This window comes from Dermacentor silvarum, chromosome 8 (assembly GCF_013339745.2).
Source record: "Dermacentor silvarum isolate Dsil-2018 chromosome 8, BIME_Dsil_1.4, whole genome shotgun sequence".
NCBI classification, from domain to species: Eukaryota; Metazoa; Arthropoda; class Arachnida; order Ixodida; family Ixodidae; genus Dermacentor; species Dermacentor silvarum.
The window spans coordinates 179,599,108-179,619,491 of NC_051161.1; the positions used below are offsets into that span (position 1 = coordinate 179,599,108).

The window sequence follows — 20,384 nt, forward strand, 5'->3', positions numbered from 1 at the left end:
AGGGACCTCTGTGAAGCACTCATTGCCTTAATACCTGCATCATCTTGAAATTTTGTATAGTTCCAAGAAATAAATGCAAATTAAAATAATTTCTCGGGCCCTCATGGTTCACCATATGTCATTGATAAATAGGCCATATAAGAACTAACAGACGCCTTATCCGGGCTCTATCACATAATATTATAGTAATTCGTAATTATAATATATATATATATATATATATATATATATATATAGAGAGAGAGAGAGAGAGAGAGAGAGAGAGAAGCAGGTGGTTTGCGGTTTGCCCCCCCCCCACTCGAGAAATAGTTGGTACGCCACTGGCTCGTTTTATCTTACGTTATTGGTATTTCATGGTCTTTAGAGGAACTTCGTTTCCAATGTGACATGGGCAAATTCGATTTTCTTTGGCACCTCGGCATGGTTGCGATATATTGCGCTGCTTATTGGAACTTTCTTCTTCTTATAGTTTTTCTAGTTCGCGAATGGATACCGCATATACGCTGCATAACTCGCTAGTGGACACTGCTTATGTGAATCAAGAATCCCCTTTTCGTAAAATATCCTGTTATTCCAGGTAGTCACCATTATTTGCAGTTTGTGACTGGTGTCGGACGCTCCGTGGCCTTTGTGGCATTTAGTCGGCCGTCTGCCGAGTTCGTGCGTGTGCCAAAGTAAGCACGGTGCTTGAGAAGTGCTCGCGCGGTTCTTTCGATTTGTGCGCTCTTCGTGCACTTCGCGCAACACGACATGCCGCGGTTCTTGGTCCTTGTGCATCAAACTTTCCAATCGTACATCAGACAGAGCAGAGGAGTACTAGGCATAACTGGTCCCTGCGGGGAGGTCTAAGTACAAAATATGGTTACAGGGCAACAGTGTTCCAAGAAATAAATGCAAATTAAAATAATTTCTCGGGCCCTCATGGTTCACCACATGTCATTGATAAATAGGCCATATAACAAACTTAGCTGACAACGCTGACAAACTTAGGTACTTTGTTACTTTGTTATTGTTTTTTGTTATTTTGTTTATTACGCATGGTTTTGTTTTCGCTTTCGTGTTTGTTTGGAGCATCGGGACGATGCTTTTTAAGGGGAGGGTATTGACACGTATACATGTTTATCTTTCACCGGTGGCCGCTTTCCACCGGCTAACAAATGTTAAACGTTATCACTCGGCGCAGGATGCGCCTGTATCGGAAGTTTCTAGAACGTTATCGATGCTTCTTTTCGTTGCCTGTTTTCACCGACGCTTATGTTATCTGATTGTGTGACCGACGCGAATTGTCTAGAACTTTCTGGAAGACACGCGGGCATCAGTGATTAATCTGGAACCTTCGATGACTCAGGTACAAAAGCCGACGCGTCTCGCCGCTGATGAGATTTTCGACGATCGCCGACTGTGTTCGCCGCTATCGTTGTGCTTTGAGTGTAGCTTGCTTTTGTGGGCACAGGTTCGCCCAATAAACAACCAGTTTCGTCATACACAGTTTTGTGACTGTTTTCTCTACCGTCACTACTACGTGACAATATATATATATATAGAGAGAGAGAGAGTGAGAGAGAGAAGCAGGTGGTTTGCGGTATGCCCCCCACACGAGAAATAGTTGGTACGCCACAGGCCCGTTTTATCTTACGTTATTGGTATTTCATGGTCTTTAGAGGAACTTCGTTTCCAATGTGACACGGGCAAATTCAATTTTCTTTGGCACCTCGACATATGGTTGCGATATATTGCGCTCCTTATTGGAGCTTTCTTCTTCTTATAGTTTTTCTAGTTCGCGAATGGATACCGCATATACGCTGCATTTAGTCGGCCGTCTGCCGAGTTCGTGCGTGTGCCAAAGTAAGCACGGTGCTTGAGAAGTACTCGGAAGTCTCGGACGAATGCATTGTGACTGAATGTGGTGTCTTCAATGGTAGTGATCGAGCAGTTGACAGGTGACATAAAACGTGATAATGCTTTAAAGTGCGCATAGCGGCTTTAATTATTCTTGCTCCCTTGGAATGTGCCAACTGATCGTTCTCATTCAGTCGACTGGCATCAACACAGCGGCCACTGGTTAAAGTGCGGGAGAACACATGAACATACATTGGGACATCTTCCCTCATCTGCTTTAAAGGGCGTTCTCCAAATCGCTTAAGAAATGCAAGCAATCACACTGCTAGCACAGGAAGGGCGAGTGAACGCAATTTAATTTAAATTAGCTGTCGCTAATTTCACTTGAAATGCTTGGTAAATTTAATGTAGAATCTACATATGTGATTTCATTGAGCAGCCTCTTCAAAACAATTCCTGCAATAATTTTTATAGTACCCCTCATTATGTTTGTTTTTATGATCCGGATACAGTGTATATTTTGCATATTTTGTGTACATAACACTTTCATAAGTCATAATAAAAGTTATCATGTCTTTAACATTGTAGCTTACTTGTGCATGCTGTTATGTTTCATTACAAGCTGCAAAAATTTGAAAGAATGCGTAGGCCTCCCCACTTATCTAGCAAGCACACCTAGAGGGAAGTCTTCAGTGCTATACACCTCAGTGCTACCTCTGGTGCTACCAAGTGAAGAGCAAATGCATATACAGGGTGTCCCAGCTAACTTTAGCCAGAATTTTAAAATATGTCGATGCATTCTAACGCAACCAAACCCATGTTGCTTACCATATTGTATGGCGTAAGTCAGTATTTTTTGTATTCTGCTTAATTGCATAATTAGTTAAGAATAATGAACCAACTTCTGAAGCAACGAAGTTAGGAAAGAAGAGTGGTTTGCAAAACGTCCAATTAAACAGTTTCTAACTTTCTATTAAGTATTATATAGTATTTTCCCGCTTACTGCAGATGCCCTCAAAATACAAAAAAATACCATGTGACATGCCCCCTTGTGCAAAGTACCGCCATCTACTCTTTCATCCGCAGCATCCTCTCCTAAGCGCTTGCTTTTTTCTTTACTTTTTGCTTGCGAAAGCCAAGTCGACGGCGGCGCACCTAGAAAGTCTACGTTGAAGCTTTCAGGTCGGGCGCGCGCCGCCGCCGCCGCCGGCGACTGAGCAGAGGACTTTCAATATGGCTCTGAGGCGGAAAAAAACAAAATATAAAGAAGTGAAAAGCGCGCGCTATCATCGTCCAACCGGAGATACAGGCACGGCCGGACTAGAGGGGCGGCACGCGCGCACTCCCAGTGCGCGTGCCGCCCCTCTAGTCCGGCCGTGATACAGGAGAGAGAGAAGCGGCGTTTATCAAAGGATGGCGGTACTTATATAGGGACTTTATGTGATGATGATGATTTATTGGCATCCCCTTTGAAACGGGGCGGCGACAAATAGTCACCTAGCCTGCTTGATTTAATCAGGTATACTATACATGTTCTTTATCTAGCATTTTTGTATACCTCTTTTTCTTTTTCAAAAATTTACCTTGTACCGCTGCCTATGATTTTAAGAGATCAGGTCGTATCCATCTTTTCCCTGCTTTTTTTCCACCAGTACTCTAATTGTCTCTTGCTGATCTCTACGGCTGATCTGTTTGTTTCCTTCCACTTTAAACCCAAGCGCTTCTGGGAGTTGCACGTTACCTACGGTTCTCGCTGGGTGGATCCGGTCGCTTTCCATCAGGATGGGCTGAGTCGTCTCTGGATCTTTACTGCAGCATACACATGTCTCATCTAGTTCCGAATATTTGTTCCGATATGTTTTTGTCCTTAGGCAACCGGCTCGAGCCCCAAATAGCAAGGCACTGCCCTTTGTGTTATCGTACAAATTTTCCCTTCTAATTTTTTTCTTCTCATTCTTGTAAATCTCCATTGTCCTTTTTGTTTCCATTCTTTGCATCCAATTCACGGTCTCTATTTCTCTCACTTTCTTTCTGATGACCCCTGGTTGTCTATTTACAGTTTCGATTATCCTGTACTTGGTTGCCAACTTCCTTGACCTCTTCCTCCATTCTGTGTCCACGCTTTTCATGTAGAGATACTTGTGCACTTTAGCCGCCCATTTATTTTCATCCATGTTCCTGAGCGTTTCTTCAAAACTAATTTTGCTCTGTGCTTCTCTGACTTCAAAAGAGGCCCAACCCATGTCACCATGCACTGCCTCATTTGTCGTATTACCGTGTGCTCCCAAAGCCAACCGGCCTACTGATCTTTGGTTAACTTCCAAACCCGCCAATATATCCGATTTTAAGCATATAATGGCATTTGTGAATGTTAGCGCTGGCACCATTACTACAAAAATGTGCGTCGTAATTGGAGTGCCCCCAAACGTTCCGTGTACAAACGAACATGGCATTTAGCAGGGAGATGCTGCTTAAAAGGCGACAGGGCACCGACACAGGCGTTGGCTGCGCGATTTACGCCAGCAAACGTTATCGCTTGCGCTGCGATAACGCTTGCCCTGTCGTGTTTTAAGCGGCAGCACACCCTGCTAAATGTTGTGTTCGTTCGTACGCGAAATGTTTGGTAGCTCTGCAGTCACGGCGCGCAAGCGAGCATGTCACATGGTATTTTTTTTTTTTTTCGCAGACATGAGTAGTAAGAGGAAAAAAACTAATAGTACTTAATAAATAGAAAGTTAGAAACTGTTTAATCGGACGGTTTGCAGACCGCTCTACAACTTAATAATTTGAATTTAGTTTGCTTCGTTGGTTATTTAATATAAGTTAATTATGCATTTGAACCGAATACAAAAGATAGTTTCATTTAATGCAAACAATAGTCCGCAACCTGCATTTGGTCGCGTCGTCTTAGTGTGCAGCGGTATATTTTTAACTCTGGCTAAAGTTAGCTGGGACACCCTGTATGTGCCAGCAATAGTATGAGGGCAAGAATTCTGCTGAAGCCACTGCATTTGGATTCAAAACATTTCAACTACCAGCGTAGTGCAGGATACATGTCCACTTCGACAAAATGGAGCACTAGTGCAAATATCTGGGCGTACTTGTCCAGGGCAACAAGTGTGTATACATTAAAAACATTTCAAGTACCAGCATGTACGACAGTTCCATTGCAAGAGGCACTGAATAATGTTAAGTGGTGCGCTCCCAAGCAATGGAATACTGCCTGGACTGTGTGCCAAATACTTTTGGATGTGAAAGTTGGGATTCTATCAGCCATCGTCATCTTCCTCGGCCGCCTTTTATATATGGCGCACTCTGTCGCGTGTGTCTCGTGCTTCGTGCTGCGAGGTAATAAAAAAAAAAAGGAGGGAAATAAAAGCTGATTCTGCTCCTGCCATCGGTCCGAACGGTTCTCAGATGTTCCGCTCGCTGACACACATTGTTGTAGTGGACCTAACCTCAGACGTGGTGACCCGGACGTGATCGTACGGCGAGCACCCCGTCATGGACGATGCCACCAACGAGAGATCAACGACCAGCGCAGAGGGCCTCGCCACATTGGAAATTCACCTGCCGTCCTTTTGGCCACAAAATCCTGCAACCTGATTTACTCAGGTGGAGGCCATATTCGACCTTCGGCACATTACCTCGCAGTGCGCGTGGTTTCTCCATGCTGTCTCGGTACTCTCTAGACAGAAGTAGTTGACGAGTTTCAAGAAGTTGTGGACTTGCCCCACGACACCACACCTTATTACCACTTCAAATCGACGATGCAGGATCGCAAGTCCGTGTCTGCACGCAGGCAGCTTCAGCAGCTTCTAAACCAACAGGAGCTCGTCGAGCGTCGGAACTTCTATGTCGTATGCGGCGGCTTCTGAGTGACTGGGCTGGACACAAACAGGCCGCTGCTGCATGAACTGTTCCTTCAGCGCCTGCCGCAGAATTGGGTGGTCGCCTTGGATGCCGAGCTGGCCAACTGCATCGCTGACAATTCAGCAAGAGGTGCTGCGTAGCAACAACGACCGTCCCGCTGTAGCACCTCGACGATCCGCAGTCTTGCCTTCAGTAAAAGAATTTAGTACCGTTCAGACCGATGGCAGAAGCAGAAGAAGCTCTCTTGTTCTTCCTTTTTTTTTAACCTTGCAGCACGAGACATGCGCCGGAGTACGCCGTATACAGACTCGACAGGGGAACAGCGCAAAAAGGCTAAGGACGACAAGGGGACCACACATCAGCTCTGGTGTGTGTTCCTGTTTTTGTCCTTCGTCTTTTCGCGCTGTTCCTCTGTCGAGTATGTACCGACTAGCCCAAGCCTCTAGTTTCACTTAACTTGGGCCAAACTTCAAAAATGTGCAAAGGCTACGTAGCTGGACAGAACCAAGGTAATGTTTGCCGTCGCTTGGAGATACTCAGATTATACTAGATACTAGAGTTGATTCAAGCGACTGAAAACGCTTGAATCAACTTTCACGTCGCGCTCAGCAACGGAAACCGCTACGGCTGATAATGCCTTGCACCAAACTTCAGGGCATTTGACAAAAATTACGCCCAGGTGCGAAGATAGACAAGATGCTGAAAATAGACAGAAAAGATCAAACCTGCTTTTCTTCGGGTTACAAGACGATCCTAACGAGGGCTGGGCAGCACCTGGACAAAAAATTGTGAAGTTCTGCTCCGAAAATTGAACGTTTCAATGACTGGCGCACAGTTCGAACGTGTGCATAGGTTAAGTAAATTCATAGACGGCAAACAGAGACCCATAATAGCCAAATTCACTTTCTTTAAGGATAAGCAGCAAGTCCTTGCATCTGCTTGAAAACTTAAGAGATCGCAATATTCGATTGGAGAAGATTTTTCCCTGGCTACACGACAGGCAAGGAAAATGCTGATAGAATTTGCTAAAGCACAAAAGAAAACATTTAAACTCTCAGTTGACAGGATGTGCATGGACGGCATATACTCGACCGTGTGAGCAAAGCTGTTGTTTTGTTGGAAAGATAGCTCGCAACTAACACATGTGCGCGAAAGCACCACCAAGGGCCACCTCTTGTCACTCCTTCCTTTCATTTACGAACATTCGAAGCATAATGCCAAAGTGCGACGCCATCTGCTCTTTACTTGAAGACAATGATTCCGATATTCTTGCGCTCACAAAAATCTGGTTGTACCCTGCAATCGCAAATACCGAGGTTCTTGCCGATAGTAAACGCTACAACATATATCGCAAAGATCGCATCGACAAAAGAGGTGGCGGTGTCCTTCTTGGTGTAAAAAACATGCTGACTTCGTACGCGCTAAATCTGGACTCGACCCTTGAAATCATCTGGATAGTCTGACTAAATACGCTCAAATCCTAATTCGCATTTGCTACCGCCCGCCGGATTCTAGCAATACCTTTGTACACGAACTTCGTGCTAGTATCACTAATGCCAAAGATCTGTGTCCCACAGATGTAATTTATCTCATTGATCAGCCGACCCGTGGTGTAAACACGTTAGACCTGTTACTGACGAACGCTCCGGAAACACTTAAGGCAGTGTGTTGCCAAAAAGGCTTTAGTGACCATAATTTAATTGAAGTAACATTGGACTTGCCTCTACCATTCACAGGAATATCAAAAAAGAAAATCCGGGACTACAACATGGCCGACTATAACAAAATGAACGCAGAGGTCGAAACATTTTTAAATCTAGTTTTACTACCTTCTTTTGACAATCGGTCTGTAAATGAAAACTGGGCACTTTTCAGAGATAAAATGTCCTCACTCGTTGACCAATGTATCCCAATTATCACAATTTCTAATGATAAATGAAACCCTTGGTTCACCTAATCCCTTCGTAAACATAGAAACAGAAAAAAAACCTTGTACTATAATGCGAAGCGCGTTGGTACATCTTCTGCTTGGGAACAATACAAACAATGCTTGACCAGTTACTGTTCTGCAATATGCAATGCCAAAGATAAATATTTCCACACCTATTTGCCTTCCCTTTTGCAAAATATTCAAAAGAAATTCTGGCGCTTCATATCCCCTGGCCAAGGCACAAACCAGTTATCATTACTGGATGATAACAACTTTCCTCTCTCAGATTCCGAGTGCTCGTCTACATTTAATATGTTTTTCTCATCTGTATTCACTCGGCAAGATCATTGCGACGTGCCATATGTCTCGGAGCACCACTACCAGTACATGCAGCCCATTGAAATCATAGTGGATGGTATCGCATGTAAAATTAGAAAGCTTAAGGCATCTACATCAACCGGTATCGATGATATTAACTCCAAAATGCTAAAAAATACCGTTTTTATATCCAGCACAATATTATACCACATCTTTCAACAGTCACTGTCATCTGGACAGCTGCCAGACGACTGGAAAATTGCTAAAATAATACCGATTTTTAAATCCGGAAATACGAATTTACCTGAAAACTACCGTCCGATATCACTCACATGCATCTGCTGCAAACTTCTTGAGCATATAATCGCCTCCCACATCTACAATCACCTGGAGACTAACAAATTCTTCTTTCCAAACCAGCACGGATTCAGGAAGGGCATGGCATGCGAAACGCAGCTACTGGAATTGACCACTGACCTTTATTCCAACATGAACAATGGCCTACAGACCGATTCCATATTTCTTGATTTTGCCAAAGCTTTCGATCGCGTCGCCCATTGCCGCCTCATTTCTAAATTATCTGCCCTTCGATTAGATTCTCTCACTTTATCATGGCTTTGGAATTTCCTTTCACTTCGCAAGCAGTTCACGATTGTTAATAATACTTCCTCTCACTCTTCCTACGTCTTTTCTGGCGTTCCACAGGGCAGCGTTCTAGGCCCGCTTCTTTTCCTGATCTATATAAATGACCTGCCAAATAACATATCATCAAGTATTAGAATATTTGCTGACGACTGCATGTTATACAGAGCAATAAACAGTCCCGACGACCACCTGATCCTTCAAGACGATCTCAACACTATCTCTATCTGGTCTAGCACCTGGCTCCATGACCCTAAATACAAACAAATATAAAATTATTTCTTTCGAACGTAAGCGTGACGTTTCCATTTTTTCCTACCACATACAGGGAGACAAGCTTTCGCGGGCATCATGTTATAAATATCTTGGCGTTTACCTTACACCAGGCCTCTCCTGGTTTGAACACATCACTGCTGCGTGCGTGAAAGCCTCAAAAACTTTAGGGTATTTACGACATAACCTCCGTCATTGCCCCTCAAACGTTCGCAAATCTAACTTTATTCCGCCCACAACTTGAGTATGCCTCATCTGTTTCGTCCCCTTCCGCTCATTATCAAATTAACATGCTTGAAGCAGTTCAGAACACAGCTGCCCGTTACATTTCAAGGAACTATGACAATCATTCAAGTGTGACTCAACTTAAACTTGATCATTCCCTTAAACCATTGGCTATTCGCCGTCAAATGTCTCTCCTATGCCTGTTTCACAAGTACATCTACAGCAATAAAATAGCCTCGTTACACCTTGAACGCCCCCTTTTCACGTCACGCAGGCTACATAATCACCTCAGCTTCACGCGCATCTTTGGCAATACGAACGCTTTTAACACATCCGCACTTCCACAAGCCATCTGCATGTGGAATGATCTTCCCGATGATATCGCCTCTGATAACCTTAACACATTTCGCCACAAGCTTGAGGTACATATTTTTTGTTAAATAAAAGCTGTAACATGGTCTCGTCATTTAAGTTCTTTTGTTTATTTTGCTACATGTTGCAAGCTCAAAGGCTCTTTTAGTGCTTATTTCGCAAACGTATTCTGTTGTGCTGCATTTTTTTTTCTTCACTTGCGTTGGAGACTTGTTTTGCATTTTGCAATTTACTCTGTTGCTTTGCGTTTTGATGTTCACTTGCATTGTAACCCTGTTCATACTAGTTTGCTTGTGCTTTCATTGTATTAAGTAAACCCCCCTTACTCGATGCCCTTTGGGCCTGTAAGGTATTTTTAAATAAATAAATAAATAAATATTTTGCATTCTGCCTAATTATATAATTGCTCTTCAATAATTAATCAACTTCTCAGTTATAGTTAATTATCAATGAGATAAGTGTCAAACTGGCTCGAGCGGCCAGTCACGCAGCAGTTCTGAGTGTGTTTGGGGGCTTCTATCATATTCTTAAAAACGTTTTTAAGTAGCACCTATTGAGCAACAGAAAGCTGTATCGGGAGGTTTTCATGTTGCTCTACAATTTCTCATTGACACTTATCTAATTATAATAATCGAGATGTTGAAGAATTACTGAAGACTAATTATCTAATTAGGTGGAATAAAAAAAATAATCTGAGTATCTCCAAGCGGCGACAAACGTCCAGCTACATTGCATTTGCATATTTAAAGTTTGGGCCAAGTTACGTGAAACACCCTGTATAAAAAGCGGCTGAGGAAGATGACGATGGCTGCTAGAGGGCGAAATGATAAAGCGTTTCCTCGGGGTTACATGTGCAAAAGCTTCTTGTCATTCAGAGCGCTTTTTTTTTTTACTTTAGGAAACAGGAGATGTGTGTAAAGTGTAATATGGCAGTGTACAAACGTATTCACTGGTTTGATGATTCATGGCGACCTTATGCTTGTTTTTTTTTTTTTCCAGAGTGGTACATATGTGCCTCTTGTACAATGCTTTACATATAAACCAAGAATTACTTCCTTGGTTACTTGAATGAAGCTTTCAGTGCAATAGTTCTAATTTCCAGGTTTATATAAGTTTGTAATATCAGGCTTATACATCCATGTCTCGTGTACTAGAATGCTAAGATTATTTTATTTATGTAGGATTGCTCAGTCTCATCGTACACTGCAATACAATGATGTACACTTGTGACACTGATTTCCCCGTTTGAGTATTTTATACTATTTTTACTTGATTGTTGCTTTTTGGTTTTATGGTTCTTTTAATTTACACCATTACATCATTGGACTTATCCCAAAGGTAGTATTGTTTTTTTTTTAACATGTTCCCAGTGTTTGTTTTTGATACAATGCAGCGTTATTCATTTTTGTGTTCTTTTCAAGCTTCTAGATTATTGGTAACATTGCTTGTAGGCAGCTACCATGCGATCAAATCACATTTCTCAGTCTGCTTCTTGCAGTTGCTGTGATATCAATCTCTAAATAACTCTAGTCTGTTCATCTGACTGAATCGGCTGTTTACTTTGCTAAATAAGAAACGTTACGAGTTTTGTTTGCATATTGTAGTCATTGTTTATCGGTTTCTAGTTCATTAAAAATTGTATCTCCAAACTTTAGTCATTGTTGGGGTACTTTTAATTTAATTTACTTTGTATTTCTATACATTTTGCTGAAATCTTGCATTTTTTCAATAAACTTTTGCTTCGTCGTACTGTACGTCCTCATTCCATGCGCACTTGGCGCAAAAGCCCGGGCCTGGACGCTCATCCAGACACGCCCATTTTTTCTTAGCGGGATTTCATTCCCATTTTGGTTGTAAACATCGTTGCTGCATACCAAAGACAGTATTCTAGATTCATTTTCGTGGACTTGTTCATTTTCATGTGACTTGCATGGTAGAGGATGCGTCGGCGTCGATGGGCAACAGTGCTTGGCACTGCACCAGGAGCTCTTTTGCACTCGACACCGACGCTTGGACTCATCTGTAACCCCCGAAAATTAGCTTCAGATTATCGTAAACCTTCCAAGACCATTTCTAGACCAGCTTTTTGATAACGTCTTGAAAACGTTTAGAAATTGGATATGAATAGCTTTGGCAAAGGGCTTATTTGTTTCTTTTCCAATCCTATTTCTAGACGAGCTTTTCGAATATGTCTAAGACATGTTATAGATCGTCTCAGAAAAGTAATTAAGCCGGACATTAGCCGATATATACGACGTTTTACCGACGAAGTTGTCTCACTGATGTCTTCTTTAAACCGTTTTTATCGTCTTGGATAAACGCTACAAAAACGTTATGTATCTCTTTTGTGCTACCTGGGTAGGGCGGTACCGCTTATAGTGTGGATATTCGCGACTCCGGCGACATACGTTATAAGCGGTCTACACTGCATTATGAAAAAAGGGGACAATAGAAATGTTTGGCAGACGTTTTAATGAAAGGTTAGCCAACAGCCTCCACCCGAGTCTTACTGTGAATAGTTCCATTGTCAGTTGCAATGGTTCTAATGCTTTATGAAGATAGACATTTCTTTTCCGCTTGGTTCTTATCTAGTTATCAATATGTATGCCTTGCCACAGATGCACATGGCCTTGTTCACACTTTTCCATGTGAAGCAGGAGCAGCTTCCATGTGAAACGTGAAGCTGCTCCTGCAGGTATGTTTCCAAGGGGGCCTTTATAGCAAAGAGACTTTTCTGACCGACTTTGTTTCAGGTACCCAAAACTTCTCCAATGTGAAGTTGCCATTTCATTGTAGCTGCTCCCAGGTGGTTGCACTGGTGTGCGTCCAAGCCCTCTTTATATGCAACACTAAACTCATGAAGACAAGAGGAACAGATAACATGAGCCCCGTAATCTGTTCCTCACATCATTTCAGTGCTCTCTGTAGCCTAGTATTTGGACAAACTAGTGTTGAGGGTCTGTGTCGCTGCCCATGGAGGAAATTCGCGACACCATCATGCACATGTGCTATTAGAATATAACTACTATTTTCAGCTTGTCACATCAGAGCTCTATCGTATGTTTCTCCAACTCGGGAACCGTAAAGCACACATAGCACATGGCTCTTGTGGGTGACACTGTGGTGTTTACAAGAAAAGAACCGCTCGCCTGAAGCTTAAGGTTGGTTGAACAAAAAAAACTTAACAGAGTTCTTTAGCTTGCTAAAGTGCATTACTGATGGGACTTGTAGACAAAGAAACATGTAAGACAAACACGGTGCTGCTTCCAACTGGAATTAATGCAAGGGTAACAGAACGTATGTACAAAAAACAACAGATAATGTTGCCCTCAATGTGACCAAGGCGAATATGCAAGAAACCATAGTTCTTTGCTCGATGAGGGCAGTAATGTGGTTTAGCAAGTTATAAATGAATTACCCACTTGCCCAAGTGCACACCTTCTTAACAGACTTATCAATGCGTGCATTAATTACGTGGAGGCAACATTCCAGGCCAGGGGCGTAGCCAGGGGGGGGGGTGTTCAACCCCCCCCCCCCCCAAAAAATGTTTTTTGCGCAACCCCCCCCCCCCACTTACCCACCCTTTTTTCTCGTCGCTTCGCGCTGACATAATTCAAGAAACCGGTGCTACTATCACAATTTCATTCCTGGGCGCTTCCGTTTGGGTTGGTAATTTACAGCGAATCATGTCTGCATATGGAAAAAACTGTCACGGTGTTTGTCAAGGCTTTGACACCATGTGGGGTTTTAGGCGAGAATGTGGCGGCCGCATTCTGCAGCAACAAATGCGGCAGCCGCATTTTAGATGAAGGCGAAAATGCTCGAGGCCCGTTTAGATTTAGGTGCACGTTAAAGACCCCAGGTGGCCTAAATTTCCGGTATACATTTCCACCGCTTCCCTTCAGGTGCCGGTTAGGCCGCGCTCGCGCAGGATCTAGTCTGCGCTCGAAACGTTTCTTGTATCTGATTGCGCCCCTACGGAAGGCTGGTAGTTACTGTTGTGTTGTTGAATCCCAAACCAGCAATTACGGAAGGCTGGTAGTTGCTGTTGTGTTGTGGAATCCCAAGCCAGCAATGTACACACGAAGAGGTTGATGCCAGGAGTGAAATTCCACTGACTCGCAACAGAATGCACGAAACAGACAGCCGACAAGCATGGATTACTGCTGTGCGCAGTACAGAGTAAGTAAACTCTTGTTGCAGGTGCCGACAGTTCTCGTCGGAGTTCACGCGTCCTGAGAAATTGATTATGTGCACTATGCACAGAACAAGACCGGAGTTCATTCCTGCATCACTAGTACACCAATCAGTCGACGTTCTGTGAGGTACAAGGCCGCTTCCTGTTTGCACCGGCGTAAGTGAAGCAGAAATGAGTTGCACGCACTACTTAAAATGCGTACACATGCTGTGCGGTGAAATATTCTGTACAATTCTGAATCTGTTGACGTAAAGGCAAATGACGGCTGCACGCTCGCACACAACGGAAGACACAGCGGTCCATGCACTTGCCGCAGGAAATGCAACCTTCTTGTATGAGAGAGCAGGGCAACGAAAGCTTTGAAAAAAAAAAGCATTATGCGTTCTTGCGCGTATTTAAGTTTTCTAGAGCAAAGACGCAGCGAACAAGCTATTGCTATGGGAGTAGGTATAGAGCCTGGTCACATGTGCATTTTCACGTGTATAGCCGTCCTTGACTTGTGAAACGCACTTCGCCCCGATGAGGACGACACCATCTACGCTTAACGGAGATTAACAATTAATGATGTCTTCTCCGATCGGACGGGTCGTCTCAATGATGCGTTTTCGAAGACTGGTCCATTCATAGGCGCGATGAGAGACCGTTGCTCCAAACGCCCACTGTACCTGTCGTACTTACTGTATTTTACTGAGCTTACTTTACGTTTTACTTAATTTCTTCACAAGCACACGCGAGGGGGGGGGGGTAGTCCCATGTTTTTGATATACATGTATAGAGTCTGCTTAAACTACCGATATTTGTTAGCGAACACGTCACATAGAGGAAAGCAGATGCTTGCCCCCCCCCCCCGCGCTCAGGCTGGTGAACCACCCCCCCCCCCCCCCGAAAAAAATTTCTGGCTACGCCCCTGTTCCAGGCATCTATTTTATAAGAGGCACTGCCCACACTAATGGCAAGGGTGGACACAACATTTTGAGCAAAATAAATGTCAGAAAACCTTTATTGAGACAGCTCACGGGGCACTTATGCTGTATATAGTGTGCATAACTGAAGAGTCGGTTGCAAAAAGAAAAATGTACAAAAGTTCAAACAACAAGTTGTATGAAAGAGCAGCATTTTAGTGCTCACATTTTAAACTGCTAATGCAAGCACAGTGTAGCCGTAGCAGTTATCACTAGTCATTGTGCCCACAGAACAAAGTATGAATCATGCACTAGTTGACCTTTTGCTTATACTACTGTAGGTCTCATGCGAAAGCCATGGTAGTGGCAAGACATTTGAAAGCACTTTTGTGCAAAGTGTCATGATTGTGCATTCGTCCATGGGAAATGCTTACTACATAGTGTGTGAACACCAACAAACACAACCAACATCAGTGCATGTACAGGCTTGTCATGCACATGTGTTAGACAAGGCATATTCATTGACATATCCCATTTCATGTTATATAGGGAAAAGTTGTTACCAAAGATATTAAAAAAATATGGCTACCTATAAGACCTCTCCTGAGAAAATGTATTGAAATGAATACCTGAGTGCATTGAAGAGCCTGCTCCCACACAGTGTGTATCCCATTTATCAGAGGCATGAGCACAAGTGTTCTGTTTGTTTTCTGCCCCTATAATAACAAGGTTAGAACAAGTACACTATGGAGGTAGGTGCAAACTTTCGGAGCTATAGGAAACCTGAGAATAATGTAACTTAGCACAATGCTACAGTGCAAGAACTGTGTATAAACTGGAATCAAAAATGAAACCGACTAAACCAGGTAAAAAAAGCACACATGAGCCTTAGCTTGATGACATCATACTGAAACCTGCACTGAATAAAATGCTCTTGAGGTAGTTGTAGGACCTGTATCCCCTGCAATGTTAGACAAAACAGAAAAGAAACCACCGGACAAAATCTGTCACTATGGCAAATAAACAGATTGAAGTAAAGTGCACAGTGAGCCAAGCAAATAACATGCTGCACATAAAAAACAAAATAAGTTGAGCGTTACGAGTGAAACATAATGATAACTGATAAGCCAAAGCATGTTAAAGGGGCCCTGAACCACATTTCTTTGAAGTCTCGAAAATATCTTCGAACGAGTATGGTACCCCCTAGGAATACTTAAGTGAAATAATTTTTCAGTAAGACCTAGTTCGAGCGCCAATACTTCAAGCACCATATTTACCTTTCCCCCCATTCGCATAGTTCAACGCTAGTCGAGTGCTCCACACTAATCAAAATTAGTGAGAGTTGATGGCAACGACACCCAATAAGCAAGGTTTCATTCCTACATGGGCAGGCGCAACTGAGTATGAGCAGACGACAGTTGGCTCACGCATCATGATTGATCTCGGCCGATAGCAGCCATGTATGAGAATCTGCTATATGACGAAATATGGAAGCCGCCAGCAGCACCTTTGAGACGAAGGCTTTTACTGAAGAGAGAGTGTTTGAGAAAAAGGGGAATCTGCACTCCGCCTGCGAGCCTAACACCCCGTGCACAAGTGCAAAATTTGTTTGAGATGTTCAGTATGTGCTATCTGTGGAAAGTGTTTTTTAACCTAGCTCGAGGGGTGGTTCAGGACCCCCTTAAGCAGGCATGAAATGATCACATTGTTGACCTTAATGAATATAACAGAAAGAACGGTTTTGTAAACAAATGCACAATAGGAAAGTTCACTTGAAATAAATAAATAGTTCGAGGCATTTCTAAAGTTTTGTGACCTCAAGTGCAGTAAACAAATGGTTTCCTTCTGGCAGCAAGCAGCTGAGATTATAACAGTAAGTGCAAAAACTAAATGCAGCAACTTGTGAGACTCTATGCATGAGCAACATACTGTGCAGTTCAAACATTTACCACAAACTTTCAGACCTGAACTGACTTGCAGATTATGGTGCTGCAACAATAGTGTAACACTCGGTTCCAGCTGCCAAGTGACTGTCTGGGAAAACGAGGCCTCGAAGAAGCAAGGGTGTGAATGACAGAAATTTTGGCAGGGTAGGAATAGAAGGCGACATCATGCCCTAAACCTTACACAGGTGGCCAAGTTCTTGGAAGTTGAAGGGAATAAAATTCACAAGGGTACTTCGTGTTACAAGTGCAATACCATTGATACCAACACCAACATTACAAACAATCATGAGATGGTGACCTTGCACAACACAATATCCTGGCGAAGGCTGAGCTTTTTTTTTTTTTTTTTTTCAGCAGTGCCTCAACAAGTATGTTGCAAGGAGAAACTAGAACATCCACCACTCCTTGACTTGGTTGTCTGATGTCTGAAGCCAGATCAAAGTGCATTAAAGAAGAGTGCTATGGCACGGCTGAAAGTGGTAACAATGGCCGCTACCACTACATGAGAACATAACACACAACTGAACAAATAAACGCAGACATCAGAAGAATTGCCTCATCGGAATCACATCCACTCCCTGGTGGCACACAACTCTGTTGAGCATGAATTAACGAAAAGAGATATTACAGTCAGTGCATATCATATTTGCATGAATACATATAAGTGACAAATGTAATGTGAAGAGGCACCCAACAGATTTTAAAGAAGAGAGAATTACAGCTAAACAAAACATATTGGGAACATGACCACATCCAGTGCTTTAACTTACATGGCAAGGCACATTAAACCCTTGTGTGACAACTTGCACATGCATGCTGCGTATTATGGTGGCAGATCATCAACTACAGTAAACAGGGCGGCAATATTTTAGGGGTTCTCATATCATGCTGACAGCACAAACATGCATCACCACAGTGCACAAGGCCTTCCTCGGGAAACAGAGTGGCTTTACACCGCCCTGGCCCCTCCTGTAGCACAATACTTTCCTAGCATCTCGAAATTCACTCTGTACCAAAGCTTGTGATGTGCAATAGCTATAAAAAACCATTCACTGCTTACTTTTGAATGTAGTATAGTATAATTTGCAAGGTGCTTTCCCAAGCTACTGAATTCGCAATACATACAAAAAAAAAGAAAGAAACCAAAGAACCTGCTCCAGATATTCACAGTATTCACTTAACTTTAGGCACCCATAAACACTTTCTTATTTCAACTGTTTCAATAAGTACAGAACATGTCAGGTCACTTTCCAATATGGCCACCACTACAATTGGGCTAAGCAACAGGCAGGTTGGTTTCCACAGTGGATGGCACAGCTGGCAGTGTAGCCACCATTGTTCAAGTGAGCTCAAGTCAGCAGCAGCTGATGATGATGGCAGCCCTGGGACAACCTCGAGGTAGTGAAATGTGCAGCTGGAACTTCCTGCAAGATTGAATAACGAATACATCAGGAATTTCACACTCAAGTGTGTGGGGTCTCATACGTGCTCTTGGGACAAAGGAACGACAACACAGTAGTACAAACAATGAAAAGGGCATTCATTGCACCTTTCATACACTAATACGCGCTAGCCGAATTACTACCCATAGAACATTCACATGGGCGTGCTACAAATCAAGGAAGTCCGACTCAGCGCGACCAGATAATGAGCGAATATGTTCGCCCCATGCTATGACACCATTGTCCAGTCGTTCACGTGTACGGTCACGCGAACGGTGGCGCGTTCGAACGATCTGTCTTCGTCCATACCGGTGCCCTGCTCCCAGCCACGCGAGACGGTCTCGCGAAGCGTGGACCGGCGCACGTGCGGCACGTCCGCATCGCTCGCCGATCCCAACCCGAAGACGCAGCGCCTTCGACCTTTTTCTGCCAAGTCACCCCGCCGTTCGGTGGCGTTAGCATCGCAACACTCGTGCCATCTCTCGCAATGCACCGCAACCAGCACGACCGACGCCGGCGCTTAGCCACGCGCGGTGAAGCCGGATTAGAGGAGACGCGTGAGAGTCGCGCATCCCCACATCCCCCCAACCTTAAATCACTACGCATACACTGGCGAAACATGTCACACGGTCTGTCAACGCACGCGTCGCGAACAAATGCGACAATGGCCGTGCCGAGGAAATGTCTACACGTTATCCACAACATGCAAGCCGACATTGTCTCTGGAGTTCACCGCTGGCGTCCGTTGGTCACAGCATCATCTCTGCAGATTCGACGGCACGACTCAAGCCCAGGTGTCCGGAAACGGCGATGCAGAAGTCGGCAAGAGCAAGTGTCGCTCACGCCGACGCGCCCTGCTGGCTCTTTTCCCAGCCGCCGAGGGTAGCGAGCCGGACACAGGCGGCCGCCGAAATATCTGCACCGAACTGGCCACAGGCATCTGCATCGCCTGGGGTAGCTCAATTGTAGTCCGGGGCAGCAGCACTGACGATGTGCAAGTGACAGCAAACCAGGGGTGACTCCGCTCACACTGCGTACGCTCAACGCACTCGACAAACACTAAAGTAGTGCAAGGAAGAGGAATTCAGCATACGTATCGCCCACGTGGTACGATGTTCAATTCGGCTAGCAAAATTTCGGGCGTCTATTCATATGCTAGGTTCACGTGAACAAAGCTTGCTTTCTTGAGTAGAACGAGTAATTTCAATTCGTGCCAGGCGAACTAATGAGGGAAGCAATGTGCGACCCCTAAACACCACGGCCTACCATGTTGTGTCCCTCAACATGCGACAGCCGGCTTTGTAAAGCCTTAGGCCTAATGCGTCGCTACTTTGACAACAACCGGCATCCAAAAACAAAACATCACCCAAAATGGGCACAACAGGCAGCCGCGAGAAGACGTTAGCTCTGTGAGGTGGTCCTACCCCGCTCGGTGCACACAGCATCCGAGTTGACGGCGCCCACCGTCCCAGACGGTGTCGGAGCGCCCGGTGCCAGGCCGCAATACCAGTCAGCCCGTAGCGGCACCCGTGGCCCTAGGCCACCCGGCTTCCTGAGCCGTGATTTCTGAAGTCAGAGATAGAAGAAGCTATTGACATAAGAAATTCGGCCCACCCACGACACTTCCGTACTCACTCGCTTCAGGCTTGCCATTGCTCTGCGGGCGCTAGGCCTCGCTCTTCCAGGATGCAGACCACGTGGCTCTCGTACCGACGAGTGTACTTCAACAAAACACTCGTGAAAGCACTTAGCATGTTGAAAAGTTCAAACACGCTACAGCAACCATCGCCTCGCTCAAGAAAGCATGCCGGTGACACTAGCGATCAAAATCCACGCTAGGACTACGCTTCGGTTGAGACAAAGGTTGCCTCGAACCTAGCAAAACTTAAAATTATCGTCCGATGCCCCAAGTGGTTCCCGTTGGGCAGCCAGATGTGGGGTCTCACACATGCTTTTGGGACAAAGGAACGACAACACAGTAGTGCAAACAATCAAAAGGGCATTTATAGCACCTTTCATACACTAATACACACTAGCCGAATTACTACCAATAGAACATTCACATGGGTGTGCCACAAATCAAGGAAGTCCGACTCACCGCGACCCGATAGCGAGCGAATATGTTCACCTCATGCTGTGACACTATCGGCTAGTCGTTCACATGTACGGTCATGCGAATGGTGGCGCGTTCGAACGATCCGTGTTCGTCCATACCGGTGTCCTGCTCTTAGCCTCGCGAGACGGTCCCGTGAAGCGTTCGTGTCTGTTGGTCGCCGATCCCAAGCCAAAGATGAAGCGCCTTCAACCTCTTTCTCCCAAGTCACCCCGCCATTCGGTGGCGTTAGCATCGCGACAATGCGCCGCAACCACCACGACCGCCGCCGGCGCTGAGCCACGCGGTGAAGCCGGATTACAGGAGACGCG

General features: G+C 44.5%; 1 protein-coding gene across 1 annotated transcript in view; it reads right to left on the reverse strand.

Annotated features, from left to right (window-relative positions):
- Positions 1 to 14,656: 14,656 nt before the first annotated feature.
- The window catches only part of LOC119462600 (serine-protein kinase ATM-like), a 111,740-nt gene continuing 106,012 nt past the window's right edge, over positions 14,657 to 20,384 (reverse strand). The window contains exon 7 of the mRNA XM_049673053.1: positions 14,657 to 17,942. The gene's annotated coding sequence lies outside the window, so the exon portion shown is untranslated. The remainder of the gene's footprint in view (positions 17,943 to 20,384) is intronic.